This window comes from Anomaloglossus baeobatrachus, chromosome 11 (genome assembly GCF_048569485.1).
Source record: "Anomaloglossus baeobatrachus isolate aAnoBae1 chromosome 11, aAnoBae1.hap1, whole genome shotgun sequence".
Lineage (NCBI taxonomy): Eukaryota > Metazoa > Chordata > Amphibia > Anura > Aromobatidae > Anomaloglossus > Anomaloglossus baeobatrachus.
The window spans coordinates 62,039,237-62,058,553 of record NC_134363.1 but is presented as its reverse complement, the minus strand read 5'-3'; the positions used below and the strand labels follow the sequence as shown (position 1 = coordinate 62,058,553).

The following is a 19,317-nucleotide window of genomic DNA, read 5'->3' as shown; positions in this document are numbered from 1 at the left end:
CCCGGGGCCCGGTGAGGGGTAGGGATGGATGGCAGGCGGGTTACGGGGCCTGGTGAGGTGCAGGGTCGCGGGGGCAGCGCTGTGCCACACGGCACGGTGGTACTCACTCAGCCAATGATCAATGCAAAGTCTCCGGTAAAGCAAATGGCTGGATGGACGGGTCCCACAGACGGCTGCAGTGTTTTTCCCCTGACACCAGGTTGGTAGTGTAAGTCCTTTCCTGCACCTTCGTGTACGCTCCTCCTGTGCTCCGGTTTCCAGCTGGCTCCCCGGTTCGGTACTGGACGGGCCACTACCCTGTCCCGGCTACCTACAGTTCCACCAAGACTGTCTTCCCGGCTCCTGCAGACGGCCACTACCGTCTGCCTTACTGGCTACATGAGGGACCTAGGCTCCAACCTAGGCCCCAGTGTGTGTCTGCCTCTCTGCAGACCTCCTCTTTCTTCCTCTGCCTGGACTTGTCTCCCTTGTTTCCTGCCTCAGGCCAGCTAAACTCCTCGGTGGGCGTGCCCATCTGCCTGACTCCGCCCACCTGGTGTGTCTGTCTGAACCCGAGGAAGAAATCAGGTCTCACTGGGGATGACTGCTGTGAACTGCTGGGGGTGGGGGTGTGCGTGTGTTGTTACCTGTGGCCCCTGGCTTGTCCAGGGTGCCACAGTATCACAAAGTTATACCTAGTGACGATGGAAAGAGTCAAAAGTTGGAAGTGAAAGTGATGAAAGGGGGCTCAACATGAGTTTCCTTTGCCCTGTAACTGAACTTGTAATTCTAGCAAAGAAGGACATCATATGAAAGCCGTTACTACTTGAGACAGTTTATGACGGAAAGCGTACTTGCCCATACCTTCAGTATGTGTTATTATATGGAACATTCTCCATTGTATTATTGGGTTGGTGGAAGTATTTGCATGTTGCGGCTTCCTCCATATGAAGATGGGTTTCTATTGAACTTAGATTTATCCTACTGTTATGAACTACAGGCCACCAACCACAAATTGGTCTTTAGAACTGTTGACAGTTTTATTGTTGCATGTTTGTGGGTTTCTTTTTTTGTCTTCCAGGTTTGAAGAACAGTGATGGACGTCATCTAAGGACATCGTGTCAAGTTTTGTTTGTTGTGAAATCTAAATATTTCAGGCTGGAAGTATCTTGTCCCACGACTTGGGAATCATCCAGCATTGTATTGTCATTGTATTGTTACTATGAAATAAAGCTTGCCCTTTTTTGAAGTTGTTCTCCCGCTCTCCCTGTAGCTGCTCTGATGTCAGTAATCCCTCCCTTCTTCCCCAGTTAGTGTATGTCAGCCATCTTGCCAACATCATAGCTATGCAGCTCTGGCTCAGAATTGTCTTTTCTACCTACTGTAATTGTGCATAATACAAGAATTCAGCTTTGAAATAAACGACTTCTTCTGGAATCTTCATACATGCCTCTTCAATTGAGTCAAGTTACTGTATCTGAAGAAGTCTCCATGTGTGAGTAGTGGCATAAGAGAGAGCCAGAGACAAGGTGTCTCAAGTGCCCTACTCTTGCACCTTAAGGTACCGTCACACTAAGCGACGCTCCAGCGATTCCACCAGCAACCTGACCTGGCAGGGATCACTGGAGCGTCACTACACAGGTTGCTGGTGAGCTGTCAAACAGGCAGATCTCACCAGCAACCAGTGACCAGCCCCCAGCCAGCAGCGACGCGTGGAAGCGATGCTGCGCTTGGTAACTAAGGTAAATATCGGGTAACCAACCCGATATTTACCTTGGTTACCAGCGCACACCGCTTAGCGCTGGCTCCCTGCACTCCTAGCCAGAGTACACATCGGGTGAATTACCCAATGTGTAGTCTGGCTATGTGTGCAGGGAGCAGGCAGCAGGCACTGACAGCGTGAGAGCGGCGGACGCGGGTAACGAAGGTAAATATTGGGTAACCAAGGAAAGGGCTTCTTGGATACCCGATATTTACATTGGTTACCAGCGTCCGCAGAAGCCGGCTCCCTGCTCACTGCACATTCAGTTGTTGCTCTGTCGCTGTCACACAGAGCGATGTGTGCTTCACAGCGGGAGAGCATCAACTAAAAAATGGTCCAGGAAATTCAGCAACAACCAGCGACCTCACAGCAGGGGCCAGGTTGTTGCTGGATGTCACACACAGCAACATCGCTAGCAACATCGCTGTTGCGTCACAAAAGTCGTGCCTCAGCAGGGATGTTGCTAGCGATATTGCTTAGTGAGACGTGGCCTTTAGTTATGGAGTTTCATGTACTCAGTTCGTTCATGTTGATTCAAGGATTGATTGCGATCAGTTGGTGAAGAGTCAATATTCAAAACTGAAAAATCCAAATAAATGCAAGGACGTTCAAACAGGCCACCGATACTCAACACCATGGTCCTACCTGGTGGTTCCGATAGGTTCTTGTGCACCTTTGGGACCAAGTACAGGGTTATCATGAAGTTTTTCTCTTTCTTGATGATGATGTTAAGACAAAATGCAGCATGGAGAAGCTGATCCAATATATTTTTAAAAGCTGGCACAGGATTAGACGGTAATACCTGGTAACAAAAGGTATGTTAGTTGTTGTTTTACTTCCATGAGGTACATTTCGGTTTGCCAGATGAAAATATTCCTCCCTTTATCTACCTCCTTGATTAAGAACAAATCGTTCTTCCTCAGGCCACACAACGCCTTATGTTCTTTGGCAAAAAGGTTACAGGTCTTATCAAAAAAAGATCTGGATTGCCAGAAACATATTAAAGGAGGGTGTGGCTTGGGATAAGAGTATACCTGTAAATCCAGGATGCCTATCTGGCTTACTTTGGTTCTCATCGAGAAGTTCCATGAAATCCTGAAAAACCTGTCTCTTATCCTTTGGTAATGAATCAATAAGGGTTGGTTAGGTGTAAAGCGATTTGAACACCAATTGCCTGCAGAAAAGATAAAGGTTTTTAGGTAGAATAAATTTGTACAGCTTGCTCGTAGGTGAGAAAAATAAACCACTGGTCAGGAGGCTTTTCTCAAGAGCTGATAGATTGTAAGAGGACAAATTAATAATTTGCAGGTTACCTTCATCAACAGAAGCTGTCAATGTTTTTAGTCTGCCTCCAATATGTTGAAGACAATTGCCGGTATCTCCTCTCTCTTCTTCTTGCATTTGGAAAATCCAACCTTACCCCTGCTTGTTCGCTTTCGGGGTCGTTGGCCTTTGAGGACAAATAATCGTTAGATGACGATTCAGCAGGGGTAGAGGACATGGCAGGATTCCTGGGTTCAACATTCTGGGATTGCCATGATGGGACTATTTATAGATTCTATTGTTCTCACAGTCCAACTTGTCCCGTTGGAGTTTACGTTTCTTTCCATTGATCACATTCTTCTCAAAGGTTTCAATGGTCAATTTTAGACTTTTCTGAAAAGGTATAACAACCTTATGTGAATCTTGTTTATTGATTTCTTGTTCCCTTATTTTAATTTCCTCCTTGAGGTACCTAAATGTGGGCCTAATCGTGTTCCAAAAGCATCTCTAAATAAGCCCTTCTCCCATTATGTCTTAAAGTTAGGGCTAGCAACCAAGCTGGAAAAATTTGGACCCTAAGTCCCCTGGGTATGATGTTCAGTTTTTTATATTCCTCTAGACTTCTACAGTTCCAATATGTTTTTGTTAGACGCTTATGTAAATTAATAAGCTCTGTAGTTATCTTATGCATAGTATTGTCACCAATTGTGGCCACGCCAAACGCATCATTGGATTGACTCAATCAAGCAACCTCTCCACTATCCAAATCCATTTTAAACAGGAATTATAAGATAGACTAAATAAGAAACAAATATCATTTTAATCTTACAGGGGAGGGTGCCAAACCTCCAAAGAGCAGTGGGAAACCACTGGATTAGGAAATTTGTACAAAAAGCATAATGATGTGGAGGGCACTTCTCGCCTAGAGGATCACCAAAGGAGCGTGCGAGTTTTGGCATCCAAGGCTTCACCGGGACCCTTCCAGTTGGCATCGGGATGCGAGGAAACCCTGAGGTTGTTGATGGGTTTCCCTCCCTCAGGATTTCTCACCACCAATCTGAATCCTGCCATTGAGTGAGACCGGATGCTGACTGGTGCCCTGTGGCTGCCAGTTAAGGGCCATTTACACGCTGCGACATCGCTAACGATATATCATCGGGGTCACGTCGTTAGTGACGCACATCCGGCGTCGTTAGCGACATCACAGCGTGTGACACCAAGGAGTAACGTTCAACGATTGCAAAAACGTCAAAAATCGTGGATCGTTGACACGTCGCTCCTTTACCAAATATCGTTGCTGCTGCAGGTACGATGTTATTCGTCGTTCCTGCGGCACCACACATCGCTATGTGTGACACCGCAGAAGCGACGAACATCTCCTTACCTGCGTCCACCGACAATGAGGAAGATAGGAGGTGGATGGGATCTTCCGCCCGCTCATCTCTACCCCTCCGCTTCTATTGGACGGCTGCCGTGTGACGTCGCTGTGACGCCGCACGAACCGCCGCCTTAGAAAGGAGGCGGTTCACCGGCCACAGCAACGTCGCTGGGAAGGTAAGTCCGTGTGACGGTGTTAGCGATGTTGTGCGCCACGGGCAGGGATTTGCCCGTGTCGCACAACAGACGGGGGCGGGTACGCTCGCTAGCGATATCGATACCGATATCGCAGCATGTAAAGTACCCTTAAGAAAGGCCACGGTCTCTGGTTCACAGTTAGGCTTCTACCAGTAAAGGCTTCTATCACTCCCTGTTTTGTCCCATGTTAGTAAAAGGTAGAGGGCAGGGTGGGGGGGCCGTAGGCTATACACCGGGAGCAATGGGACTGAATGAAAAGCCTGTATGATCCTGATATTCCAAATGGACATTTTTTGAGTTCAGCTAAAGAATAAGAGCGCTTACCCAGGCTTATACATTCTTTGTCCATCCAACCAGACTGACAGCTGCAACTTGTATTGAATAGTGTGAAATTTCAGTAGGACACTGAGAAGTTGTCAATCTGGTTAGGTGAGCACAGTTTGTGTTTCAAGTTTTCAAGGAGTTGTCCACCACCGTACAAACATTTTCTTAACATCTAAAATATAAATTCACACCTCCCTCCCAGACCGGCACCATTCCTCTGATGTCAGAGCTGTTTCTCCTGGTGGTCACTTGAGAAAGTTATATCACATGATTGCTGTAGCCAATTGGAACTTCGTTCCAAGGAGATTAGTAAAGGCTGAAGCCGTCATGTTACATAACAGTGCCCTTTGACCACCAACATTGGAGGAATGGCACCAGTTTAGCTGTTAAAGGGAATCTGTCAGCAGGTTTTTACAACCTCATCTAAGTGCAGCATAATGTAGAAAAAAGAAACCTTGAATCCAACGATATATCACTTAGATTGCTGGGTGTAGCGGTTTTGACATAATCAGAGTTTTTAGACTTAATAATGCAATAGAGCTCAAAAAGATAACCCGTCCACATCAGGCTCTATATGTACAAAGTCTAGAGACAGTGAGCTGCTAATCAAAGGTGAGGGGTGTGGTCAGGCTGATGTAGTCCGGGCAATGTTAATCCCAGGTGATAAAACCTTCACTATAAGTAAACTGCACACAGGGTAATACATGACACATCATTGAACTCTGTTTTTGAGTTCCATCTCCTGCTATGTTCAAATTACGGTACATAGCAAAAGTCTGCTGACAAAATAAATTGCTAAGTGCAATACAAATAGGAAAAAGATACCTACCGAATACAATCAACTATTGCACAAAACCCAAGTAAATAGAACACAGACTGTTAATAGTGCGATATTATATACAATATCCCATAATGCAGAGTGATGGCAAGAAATACTAGGTGCAGGGATATAAACAAATTATATATATATATCTCTCAATAGATAGAAAGATTGATAGATAGATAGTTGGATGGATAGATAGATGAAGCGGGTGAAATAAGTATAGCAAACGTCAACAGAAGTAAATAAATTTCTTACCAGATATCTTTATCAACCAATCCACACAAGCACATTAATCAAACTATAAATGTCCATAAATTAAGTTATGCTTAATAATGAGAAAAATGATACAGGAAAAAGTATTGAACATACTTACTGAAATGTATTTGTTACTTCATACAAAACCTTTTGTTGGTAATGAAGCTTCAAAAGACATCCTTTATTTATGAAAGTACTCATGCATTGCTCAGGTAGGATTTTGGACCATTCTTACACACAAATATTCTTCAAATCTTGAAGGTCCCATGGGCTCCTTCTATGTACTCTGAACTTTAGTTCCTTCCATACATTTTTATCAAATTCAGGTCAGGTGATCGGCTGGAACATTCTAGCAGCTTTATTTCCTTTCTCTGTTGGACAACTCTATCAATAAATCTTTTAACTCTTTTGTATAAAATTTTGAGGGGAGAACCTGGTTGTGGCCGGTGTATGGTGACATGTCCTTTTCACTCCCGAATTATGGCCCCAACACTGCTCACTGGAATTTCCATTAGTTTAGAAATTGTTATGTAGCCAATGCCATCAGTATGTGTTGCAACAGTAAGGTTGTGAAGGTCTTGAGACAGCTCATTGGTTTTATCCATCAAGAGATGTTTCTTGTGCGGCACCTTGGTAATGAGATACCTTTTAATACGCCATCCGTTGAATCAGCTGATCTTATTTTTCACTAGTGGCAGGATTGCTTTCTAATTACTGAAAGATGTCATCTGGTGTCATGGCTTTTTTACCTCTCTTTCTGTAACCTTTTGTAATTGTTCTGTAACCAATGCCATCAGTATGTTTTCCTTACTGGTTTTACCCATCATGAGATGTTTGTTGTGTGGCACCTTGGTAATGAGACCTATTTAAAGGTCATTAGTTGAACCAGCTTATATTTGTCACTAAGTGGCAGAATTGCTTTGTAATAAATGATAGATTTCAGCTGGTATCATGACTTTCCATGTTTTTTTTGCACCTTTCTTTCTTCATGTGTTTAATACTTTTTCCCTGTGTTATTTTTTATTATTACACAAAACTTAATTTATTGACTTGACCTGGTTTGATCACTTTACCTGTGTGGATTGGATGGGTTGTTACCAACCTCTGGTGAAAAATTCATGTCAATAGCACCTTTAGAAATATAGTTACTTTGAATATTTATATATACAGTGGATGAAATAAGTATTGAACATGCTTTCATTTTCAATGTACACTTTAATTTACAAAGAGAAGCACATCATATAATGTAAGTATATTGATGCTGTAAATTGATTGTTGCAAAGTGCTAAATATACATGGGTGGAGAGAAAAAGGATTTCAGTTTTCTCTTGTCTGATATAAATCTATATGTGGATAGGTACGATTTTCCGCTCTAGTTAATAAATGTATTTTATATTCATGTGACAGAAATATATATAAGCTTTTTATGTAAAAAAGCAATAAAATCCAAAAAAGACAAGTACAAAGGATTTGATGCACTTCCTAAACCTTAACAATATGAATGTTATATCACAACCACAAAAACCTAGTAAAAACCAATAAAACATTTAAAGGGAACCTGTGAGCTGATTTGTGCTGCAAAAAACATGGGTAGCATAAATCAGAGATTGGCTCCATAACTATAGCCACTATATTTTCGTGCTGCAAAAACCATGGGTAGCATAAATTATAGATTGGCTCCATAATTATAGCCATTATATTTTTACTTTAAATTTACTTTAAAGATCCAGCTGGGGATCATAGCTGTGGATGAAGCTAGTCTGGCTCTGTCCCTGTCTGGATTGTCCCTCTTGCGTACATAAAGAGACCTGTCAATCATCTGCAGCAACACTGGGAAGAGACTTAGCCGGTCTAGTCTTCTCTTCAGCTGTGGTCCTCAGCTGAAACCTCTCTTGTAATGTATATGCCCCCAGCCTCTCCTTTGATGTATATGCCCCCAGCCCCTCCTTTCATGTGTGTACCCCCAGTGTCTCCTGTAATTTATGTGCCCCAGCATCTCCTGTAATGTGTATGCCAAAGTGTCTCCTGCAATGTCTATGCCCCCAGCCTCTCCAGACCGAGACAAACCTGGAAAAGCAGTTGTGAGAAGCAATATAATCAATATCACCTAACATTACAACCGCACCAACGAGAAGCCGCTCCAGCCACCACAGTAGATGTGAGTTAAGTCATGTTTTGACCAAATATAGCAGGGTAGTTTCAAGTTGATAATTTAATGCGGCCTCTGAAGGTTGGTCAAGAATTCCAAATGGCCCCGGCAGTAAAATGGTTCCCCACCCCTGCTTTAAACTATGTATACGTAGCTACAACTGTGCCCGCTCTTTGGCCAACATGAATCCCATGACAGTTTGCCCTTAAGAATTTACACACCAGCCCATTGAACACTGTAACTTCACTTTTATATGTTTTATTTGTTTTGTATATACTTTAAAATAAAGTTTCCTATTGTTAAAATTGAGGAAGTGCAAGAAATCCTTTGCACAGTATGTGTTTCCTCTTTTTTGGTATTCTATATGTTTTATGTGTATTTTTTTAAGCACTTTAGAACTTTATCAATATACTAGAAGGTGGCCCGATTCTACGCATCGGGTATTCTAGAATTTACGTATTGTGTAGTTCATGTATGATTTTTGTTATATATATATATAGAGATGTTGTTGTGTGTAGTTACCAAGTGTTTGTGTAGGCGCTGCACATGTTCTGGGTGTTGTCTGGGTGTGACGGGGGGTGAGAGCGGTGTTGTATGTGTGTTGCGTGTGTTGCTTTGTTTGTGGAGCGCTGTGTGTCTGTAGCGTTGTGTGTGTGTGTTGCGCGGTTTGTGTGTGTGTGGTGTGTGGTGTGTTTTGGGGGAGGTATGTTTTGTGCAATGTGTGTGTTGTGCGGTATGTGCGTATATTTGTGTGTGCCGCGGTGTTTGTGTGTTGGGTGTTGTGTGTGTGCAGCGTTGTCTGTGTGTGTGGGTGTCTGTGTAGGGCAGTTGTTTGTGGTTCCCAGTGTGTGTGTGTGTGTGGTGTGTTGTGAATCAGCCTCTCTTCTCTCAGCCTACCTCTCCCAGCCTCCCTCCTCCCAGCCTCCCTCAGCATCAGCCTCCCTCTCCCAGCCTCCCCAAGCATCAGCCTCCACCAGCATCAGCCTCTCTCCTTCCAGCCTCCCCCAGCATCAGCCTCCGCCAGCATCAGCCTCCCTCTCCCAGCCTTCCCCAGGATCAGCCTCTCTCCTCCCAGCCTCCGTCCTCCCAGCCTTCCCCAGCATCAGCTTTCCCCTCCCAGCCTCCCTCAGCATCAGCCTTCCCCAGCATCAGCCTCTCTCCTCCCAGCCTCAGCCTCTCTCCTTCCAGCCTCCCCCAGCATCAGCCTCTCTCCTTCCAGCTTCCCTCAGCATCAGCCTCCCCTTCCCAGCCTTCCCCAGGATCAGCCTCTCTCCTCCCAGCCTCCTTCCTCCCAGCCTCCCCCTCCCAGCCTCCCTCAGCATCAGCCTTCCGCTCCCAGTCTCCCCCAGCATCAGCCTCCCCATGCATCAGCCTCCACCAGCATCAGCCTCTCTCCTTCCAGCCTCCCCCAGCATCAGCCTCCCCTTCCCAGCCTTCCCCAGGATCAGCCTCTCTCCTCCCAGCCTCCTTCCTCCCAGCCTCCCTCAGCATCAGCCTTCCGCTCCCAGTCTCCCCCAGCATCAGCCTCCCCAAGCATCAGCCTCCACCAGCATCAGCCTCTCTCCTTCCAGCCTCCCCCAGCATCAGCCTCTCTCCTTCCAGCCTCCCTCAGCATCAGCCTCCCGTTCCCAGCCTTCCCCAGGATCAGCCTCTCTCCTCCCAGCCTCCTTCCTCCCAGCCTCCCTCAGCATCAGCCTTCCCCTCCCAGTCTCCCCCAGCATCAGCCTCCCCAAGCATCAGCCTCCACCAGCATTAGCCTCTCTCCTTCCAGCCTCCCCCAGCATCAGCCTCCACCAGCATCAGCCTCCCTCGTCCCAGCCTCCCCCTCCCAGCCTCCCCCAGCATCAGCCTCTCTCCTTCCAGCATTCCCCATGATCAGCCTCTCTGCTCCCAGCCTCCTCCAGCACGCCGTGCTCCTCTGCCGACACTCACACACCCGATCGCATCCACTCACACACACCCGATCGCATCCACTCACACACACCCGATCGCATCCACTCACACACACCCGATCGTATCCACTCACACACACCCGATCGCATCCACTCACACACACCCGATCGCATCCACACACACACACCCGATCGCATCCACACACACACACCCGATCGCATCCACACACACACACCCGATCGCATACACTCACACACACAGACACTGACGATATCGCACATACGCGCTTATACTCACAACATCCGGGGATATCACATGCTTCTGGCCATGTGATCCTCCCGCAGGTCCTGGAAGCTAACAGCACAGTATCGCCGCCGAGAAGCAAGCGATATCCCAGGATGTTGTGAGTATGTGGATGCGATGTGTGTGTGAGAGTGAGTGTGATCTGATTTGTGTGTGTGTATGTGTGTGTGTGTGTGTGTGTGTGCTGTTATGTGTCTGTATTTTCCGCCGCTGCAGGACCTTGATGTGTGGATGCGATGTGATATGTGTGTGAGGTGTGTATGAGAGTGAGTGTGAGCCGGTGTACACTGGTAACTATGATACACATCGGGTAACTAAGGGACCTTAGTTACCCGATGTGTATAATGGTTACCAGCTTTCACGGCCTCCGTCAAGATGCCAGCATCGCAAGGTTATGTGTGGCGCTGCTGGGATCCTGACGGAGCCGGTGTAGAAGCAAGCGATATCCCAGGATGTTGTGAGTGTGTGGATGTGATGTGTGAGAGTGAGTGTGATCTGATGTGTGTGTGTGTACTCACCTGGGAGTCGCGGCTCCGTGTCAGTTGGGCCAGAGCGAGCGTGCATTGCGTGAGGGGGGCGGGGCCTGCAGAGAGCCGGGGCGAGAGGCCAATCCGTGTGGGGGGGCGGGGCCATGGCGAGCCCAGCGGCCAATCAGCTTTGTGTCACCGTAAGGACACAATTTCGGAGCATGACAGACAGACAGACAGACAGACAGACAGACAGAATAAGGCAATTATATATATAGATATAGGTAATACTGGCTCTATTGGGATATTTGGACATTAAACAAACAACATTTTCGGACAGAATCAGCTATAAATGTTACACGTTTAACAAAGAACGAAAAAGGAGCAATTACATGAAATAGGAATAATTTATTAAATTGTAAAAAGTAGTGAAAAAGACATGAAAGCAGGGGATGGAGAACAAACACAGGGATCCCATGAACCACAGGATAGGTAGCAGTATGAACAATACATAAATCGATTCTAAAGTGCCTAAGTGATGGGTATTTAAATACAAAAATTACTATATAAGAACAATCTTTGTATAGAAAACACTATTATAAAAAATATCATGAAATATGCATATGCTAGGGTCAAAAATAAAACCATGCAAAAAAATGCAATCAGAATACAAAAACCAAAGAATGTATATAGTCAAAAAAGTTATAAATCAAGGTGATAACAATATCACAAAGTACAAAAATGGTTCAGGGCAGTCAAGACCAATGTGGGTCTAACAAGGGTCACCTGGACCAAAAAATAAGTGGCAACAGATGATAATAGAATCTCAAACAACAATATCTTAGGTAAGAAAAACTGTACACTTGAGGTAAAGCTATCACTGTCCAAGGCTCATAGGGTATACAATTAAAGGGAACCTGTCATCAGAAATTTTGCTTTAAACCTAAAAGTTTCCCCCTCTGCAGCTCGTGGGCTGCATTCTAGCAAGGTTCCTGTACTTTTTGTGGCCCCTTTTAAACCAAATTAAATGCTTTATAAACTTGTACCTTTTGCTATGTAAATTTTGTAAATCGTCCATGGGGGCGGGCTCTCTGCTGACCGTTGCTGTTCCTCCAGCAGATTTACACCGCCCCCCAACGCTGAATTTCATATCTCAGGACGCCGCCTCTGGGCGCCCGTGGTCCCGCGCATGCGCTGTGCGACTGCAGCGGGACTGTGCACTGTGTGACCGCTGGTGACATTTTGCGCGGGCACGAGGTTATGGGCGGCACTGTGAGTGTCATCAGCAAGTGCCGCCCATAACCTCATGACCGTACTTTCCCCTCTTCCTCCAGCGTTCTGCGCAAGCGCTTGCTGGCCAGATGACCCGACGTCACCTCTTTCCCATCTTGCCCTGCTGCAGGGTAAGATGGGTAGGAGGTAACGTCAGGTCATTTGACCGGCGAGCGCTTGTGCAGAATGCTGGAGGCAGTGGGGGAAAGCGCGTCCACGAGATTATGGGCGGGCACTTGCGATGCAATCACAGCGCCGCCCATAATCTCGTGCTTGTGACACATGTCACCAGCGATCCTGGCGTGGGCGGCACCTCGGGTTCAGTGGGCGGCGTCCTGCTGGATGAAATGGAGCGTGGAGGGACGGCGTCAATGTGCTGGAGGAACAGCAACGGTCAGCAGAGAGCCCGCCCCCATGGACGATTTACAAAATTTACATAGCAAAAGGTACAAGTTTATAAAGTATTTAATTTGGTTTAAAAGGGGCCACAAAAAGTACAGGAACCTGCTAGAATGCAGCCCACGAGCTGCAGAGGGGGAAACTTTTAGGTTTATAGCTACATTTCTGATGACAGGTTCCCGTTAAGGCAAAGATAATCACAGGCAGTAAAATCAGTAGTAAGTACACACACATATACATGTAATGCAACCAGCATCAGGTGATCGTCATGCTTGCCGCAACATAAATTATATCATTAGGCTAGGAAATGAAGGGGGACCTCCAACGGCCGTTTCGCAGTATGAAAACCGCTTTTTCCGGGAGGGATGTGTAACGCCCCAGCAGAAGTCGAACCACTTGAATCCGGACGTCGCTAATCGTGGCTCGAGGGATCTAATCCGGACCCGGGGGATCAGGGTCACACCCTAATGAAGAAGGGGGTATTTACAGGGGAGAGGAATAGTTCGTGACGCCACCCGTGGTGTGCGGTAATAGGGAGTACCGCCGCTGCCATTGGGAGTACCCGGGGGGGTGATGGAGTGGGGCAGCTAGATGACGTTACCCTCCATGGGCAGGGGGGCAGGGGAAGGCACCGGGACCCCAGATGGTGGTATTGGGTGCAGGGGGAGCGCAGTCTCGCTGGTTGCAGGGGTTAATCAGGTACTCACTCAGCAAGGAAGTAGACACTGACAACATAGTAAACCAAGTCTCTGGGTGCCGCTGCCCTCTTGGGGGGAGCTCGTCTGGGTCCTGTCCCCTGCAATACTGCCTGGTGGTCTGTGGCCTGCCTCCTGGCACCGTATTTTAGAGTATTCAGTTGGCCTGTCAGCTTGGAGCTTTCCGGGCCTCACTATCCGACGGCGTCAACGACTGGCAGCAGGGGTGATAGACACTGGCCTGAAGCAGCAAGTGAGTGTCATACACCCTACCCGAAGCCACGTCTGCACACGGAATCTCCTTGCTAAAGGAGAGTGGTGCCAGCAGAGGGTGCCGGTTATTTTCAATCATTTGGAAACTTGGCCAGGAGGAGAAAGGAGCTGGAGAGATCCACTCTCTGGTGTGCTTTTTTGCTGCAGCATTAGTGCAGGCTGCAGCAGTCCGTGGTGTGCTTGTTATGGTATGGAAGTTAACCAGTAGTCTATTTACTTCCCCCCTTTTATGTTGTTTCCCCTTGTGCACTTTTAGCAGCTCCTTTGTGTGTGGTTGCCATGTGTATGAGTCATTGTTACCCCTTTTAGCTTTGTCAGTGGGGTTGTTGACTTCTGTTCTTCCCTCTTTCCCCTGGGTGGTGGGTTGTGGATGGGGGGGTCTTACCATCAGGGACAAGGAGAGGAGATAGGGTCAGGTTGAAGGCCTGGACCTCCCTACCTTCAAGGGTACCTCCAGTTGTGAGGGTGAGCGCAGGGGCTCCAGCCTTCGGGCCAGTATAGGTTTCAGTATGTTCTCCAGTCACTCATGACATAATAACAGGCCCAACGTTTTCTGTAGCACCCTTATGGCTAAGGCGGCGCCTTTAGCTTAGCTTTTGCTGATCCTGTCACAGGAGGTGGTGAAGATGCGGACACAGGTTGTGCAGCATCTTGCAGCACATGGTGGGTCTGTTGGTGGCAAGTCAAATGCTGCCTGAACCTAAAGTTGCTCTCCCAGACAGGTTTTCTGGGGGGTGTGACAAGTTTTAAATTTTTGAAGGCACATGCAGGCTTTATTTTAAGCTCCACTCTCATTCATTGGGGAGTGAGAAACAGTGGGAGGGGATCGTAAGTCTCCCTGTTGGAGAGAGATCCCCAGTCCTGGACCTTTTCGCTGCCGGACGATTCTGTTGCTTTGTGGTCTGAAGATGATCTTTTTGCGACCTTGGCCTTAGTCTATGGTGATCCTGACAGCTTCTCCCTTGCGGAATTCCATCTCTGCAGTCTCCAGCAGGGGGCACGGCCGGCTAAGGAGTACTGCTTGGAGTACCGGAAGTGAGCAATAGACACCCTTTGGAACGATCCGGTGTCAGTTCTTTCAGGGGTTGTCTGGTCATTTGAAGGAAACTTTGGTGCAGTACCCTGCTCCTAGTTGTTTCATAGAGCACGTCGGAGGTCACTCTTCAATGCAAGTCTATGAGAACCTCGTTCTGGCTCTCATAAACTTGCATTGAGCCAGTCATAAGTTCTGGGCACAATATGGCGCCGTGGGATCAGAGTGGGGTTGGTAAAGTATGAGAACGCTGTAAGGGGAGTGTAAGACGGGGTGGGGGGCTTACATTTAAAGCGGTGTAAAAAAAACCCCTAAACCATGAATGGTGCTTTATTCATCCCGTGTGGCTTGAGTGTTTAGGAAAAGAAAAATAATATCCTGTTGAACACGTTTAGTCAGCATTATTCTATATACACTTTTATTGTTCAATAGAACAATAGCTGATGATGCCTTCCCTTAAAAAAAATAGAACTAGAAATACTGGAAGAAAACAGATGCTGAAATATGATGCTGATTCAAGGGATTGATTGAAAATACTATAATTGCATGACTCTGACACCTAGTGCCAGTAGGGAGCCGCACAGCCGCTCTCCTTTTTATGACATAATCTTATTACACCTGTCACGGTACAAGACTTCCACCTGCCATTTCCCACAGGTAGCTAGATGGTCTAGGAACGAGGCAGCCGCCGTACGATGCTCCTATCCAGATCCTGAAGGGTAAGACGTCTCTCCCCGGTCTTATTAATATTAGTTCATTTGTTGCATGTTACTCTTGAACAAAAGGAGAAACAGAAAACTTTACAGTATTCCTGCTATTTATGCAATGTTAGGATTTATTTTCTCTCTTCGGTTATTAAGGAAGTGTGTCTTTACCAATTCAGATACTGCGCCTTCTCCAGGGCGTAGAACATCTCTGGGCTTTAATTAGGGATCACGTACATTCCTTAGATACTTATCCTAGGGGAATGGAAAGGTTGTGTGTCTCCATGGAAAAAATACAGATCTTTCTAACACATCAGCTTGTGATGTTAGTAATGTGAGAAAGCGTTGAATGATTTGGTGATATACTGCGCCGGATAAACCGCACATAAATAGAAGGGCACACAAGTCATCTTACCGTAAATGAAATCAGCCAATAATTTATATACTGTACAGATATAACACAGGAGATTTGTGATGCTTTACAGACACTTGGCAAATGAGATTTAATGTTGATAAATGTAAAGTAATGCACCTAGGACGGAGTAATCCTATAGCTGCGTATACATTAAATGGATGTAAACTCAGGACTACAGAACAGGAGAAGGAGTTGGGTATTCTCATTACAAATAAGCTGAGCAGCAGCATCAATGTCAGGCAGCAGCTGCTAAAGCAAAGAAGATTTTAGGGTGTATAAAAAGAGAGATTAGATCCCGTGATCCCAACGTATTGTTACCCCTCTATAAATCACTTGTAAGGCCACATCTGGAATATGGGATCCAGTTTTGACCTCCGCATTTTAAAAAGGATATACAGAAGTTAGAATCAGTTCAAAGGTGTCTAACTAGACTACTACAAGGAATGGAGGCCGCCCATATGATGAGAGGTTGAAAAAGTTAGATATGTTTAGCTTAGAAAAAATACGTCTCAGAGGAGATCTCATTTATATGTATAAATACATGTGTGGTCAATATAAAGGACTGGCACATGACTTATTTCTTCCAAAAACAATACTAAGGACCAGGGGGCACTCACTGCGATTGGAAGAAAAGAGATTCCGGCAGCTAAATAGGAAAGGGTTCTTTACAGTTAGAGCAGTCAGACTGTGGAATGCCGACCACAAGAGGTAGTAATGGCAGATACTATAACAGCTTTCAAAAAAGGGCTGGATGATTTCCTCAGTACACAAAACATTGTTGGTTATAAGTGACTTAGGGACTAAATGTAGAACTGGTGGAGGAAGGTTGAACTAGATGGACCTAGGTCTTTTTTCAATCTATGTAACTATGTAACTATTTTTGTCACCAAATCGCGATGACTTGTCAGTGCTTTATAAAGACTACTATATTATTAGAATATAATATTGCAATAATAATATTTGTTATTTTTTTCTCACTTATTTGGGTCAAATCCTTTTTTACAACAGCAGTTAATAATTTACAGGACCATTGACAGTTTTTTATGTTACAGAATTGCAATGTATCTGTAAAAGAAATGGATGCTATGCTATAGCTCTATATGACATCTGATCTTTTTTGCGTACCCATAGACGTGAATGTGTGAGACTCATATGATACAAGGAAGAAATTAGTGCATGCTGCGACTTTTTTCACATGGTGACTTGGCGTCATGCGATGTTCAGCTCTGCACACACCTGCTGGCACGGCATCATCAGAGTCTGTACACACCACAGAGACTGGCAAGCAACCTGAGGCTTCTGGATTGTTCAGCCAGAGCTGGGCATCGGCTGATTCAGATCCACTGTTCTTCAGCTCTACAGTAGTTAATTCCTGCAAACTGGTGAGCAGGACCTAAGACCTTAGATTGATAATTGCCATGTGCAGCTGTCTCTCCTCCCCCCCCCCCCATTTAAAGCACAGATTCCTTCCTTTATGTGCCAATGATTGCTTCAGCATAAGCTCCGGCGATTTCGGTCTTTGTGGTTATCTTGTTTATAGTGATCCGTCTTGTGCTTTTGAGTGGTGTGAGCGTTCCCCTGTTGTGCATTACTTCCTCCTCTTTTTCGTTGTCCCCCAGTACACATATTGTCTCTCCTGTATGTGTTGAGTGCTGTGTGTACGAGCTTCCGTTCTCCCCAGTCCATGTCATTTTGTAGGGTTTTGTCATTGTGTTATCCAGCCCGCCCCAAGGGTGTGGGAGAGGCGGAGTGAGATTAGGGCCCAGACAGGAGATAGGGACACGCTGGGGGCTTGGACCTGGCTACCATCAAGCCTACCTCTAAGATAAGTACAGCGTAGGATTTCAAGTCTGAGGGCCAGCCTAGAGACCCCTGTCCTGTGATTGCTTAACTCTTGACACTTGGTCAGTGAAAAAAAAAATGTTCATTTCCACTGTCTCAACATTCGTTCATTTTTTTTTCACCGAACACTGGACTTAAAGTATATTTCTGGGAAGCCTAATACTAATAATATCATTCTATTCTGATATTATTATTATTATTGGATTTTTAGTACAGATAAGTATATCAATTTACAAAAGATCAAATTTCAGTGGAATTTTCTGATGGCAAAAAAAAAATTACTCACTTTTGAGTCATCACAGAGAAGGTGGATGATGTTTTGTGGGGCCGCATGGACTGTCCCTCTCTGCCCAGCAGATATATCATTTGATTTACTGCAGCCAATCAGTGGGATTCTAAGACATTGTAGAAAAGTCTAAGCAGGGAACTCAGCAGCCATTTTAGGGTGATTTTAGGCTAGTGAGAGGACGTTACAGCTCAGCAATTGGGACAGGGAGACAATCCCTCAAAACATTTGCCAAATACTGCAGTCAGTAATATATAGAACAACTGCAATTCAATGACAGTGGTATTCAATAATACATTGTTTCAAATCAATAGGGCGAGAGATCGGGTAGTAGCGTCAGAAACCATTTATACTTTATTTGTAATCAAATGACACATCCTTAAAATCACTTTCTCTTTTTATCTAATTCTCTCTCCCTCTCTTTTTATGACTAGTTACAATATCTACAATTTGGCAGTTACAAACACTGCAGAAATCACATTTTCGGAACATCGTAAATTTGAATTTCAAATGATCCAGCCATATATAGCCTGTAGTTTACAGTTATATTATTCAGAAATGACTTTTCATGTAGTGGCTACTTATAGTCTTGTCTGTAGACATATATATACATATATATATATATATATATATATATATATATAGTTATTTTTTCAGATAGGGCAGCAATGGGAGGCTGTCGAAAGATTGCCATTAACCATATTGTTATTCATGAATTTATTTTTTTTTTAAAAATGTTGATGAATATTCTTATAACTTAGATGGCTTTGAAAGTGTTAAACACTGCATGCAAACTGCCTGAAAAGAGTCATAACCGCAATGCAAAGGAGGCAGACAATCCAATCCATAAACATGACTTTCCAGGCTGTTTTGACATCCACTATTAGATTAATTGTTGAATATGTAATGTATAGATACATAACTTCTGCCAGAGCCCCTGATCCCAGGATGGTGACTTTCCAAGGACCAATACCTGACCGCCATTGCTATTGATTGGGCGGCAGGGTCAAGTGACTGCTGGTCTGGATGTCATCATTTTCTGCTTTCTCTGCCTCGTCCATCCTTCCTTTTTCTCCTTCTTTCATCCTTCCTTTCTTTCCTTGTTTCATCCTTCCTTTCTCTCTTTCTTTCATCTTTGCTTTCTCTGCCTCTTTCATCCTTCCTTTGTCTCCCTCTTCCTTTATATTCTGCTTTCATCATTCTTTTCTCTCACTCTTTCATTCTCCCTTTTTCTACAGGTAAAATATATCTTTGTACCGTGTTAGCCAGTAGAGATAAAAAAAATTGTTTAAAAGAACTGAGTCCTCAGTAGTTGATACCTTTTAATGGCTAACTGAAAAGATGGTAATAATTGCAAGCTTTCGAGACTACTCAGGTCTCTTCATCAGGCATGGTATAACACAAAATCTGAAGAGTCACATATTTATACACAACAGGACATAGAATGGGGCAGTAAAAAAAAAAAAGTTATGTGAAGCAGAACTATCACTATGGCAAGGGGGCAAACGGTTGTGGCCATAAATATTGTTGTAGTTTATAGATAAGCAGTGGGAAAGTTTTATTGTCCTCTGATTGGGGTGTCTGGTCTGGGCTGTGATGCCCCCG

The 19,317-nt window shown here is 45.1% G+C and overlaps 1 protein-coding gene across 9 annotated transcripts in view; it reads left to right on the top strand.

Annotated features, from left to right (window-relative positions):
- Positions 1-19,317, top strand: part of LOC142256609 (galactoside alpha-(1,2)-fucosyltransferase 2-like) — a 254,802-nt gene that overhangs the window by 174,525 nt on the left and 60,960 nt on the right. The window contains exon 3 of one of the 9 annotated variants that reach the window (XR_012727548.1): positions 1,061-1,408. The exons of 7 other annotated variants lie outside the window; for them this stretch is intronic. The gene's annotated coding sequence lies outside the window, so the exon portion shown is untranslated. Of the gene's footprint in view, positions 1-1,060; positions 1,409-15,062; positions 15,185-19,317 lie in introns of those variants that run through there. One more of the 9 variants, XM_075328381.1, reaches the window with a different exon arrangement.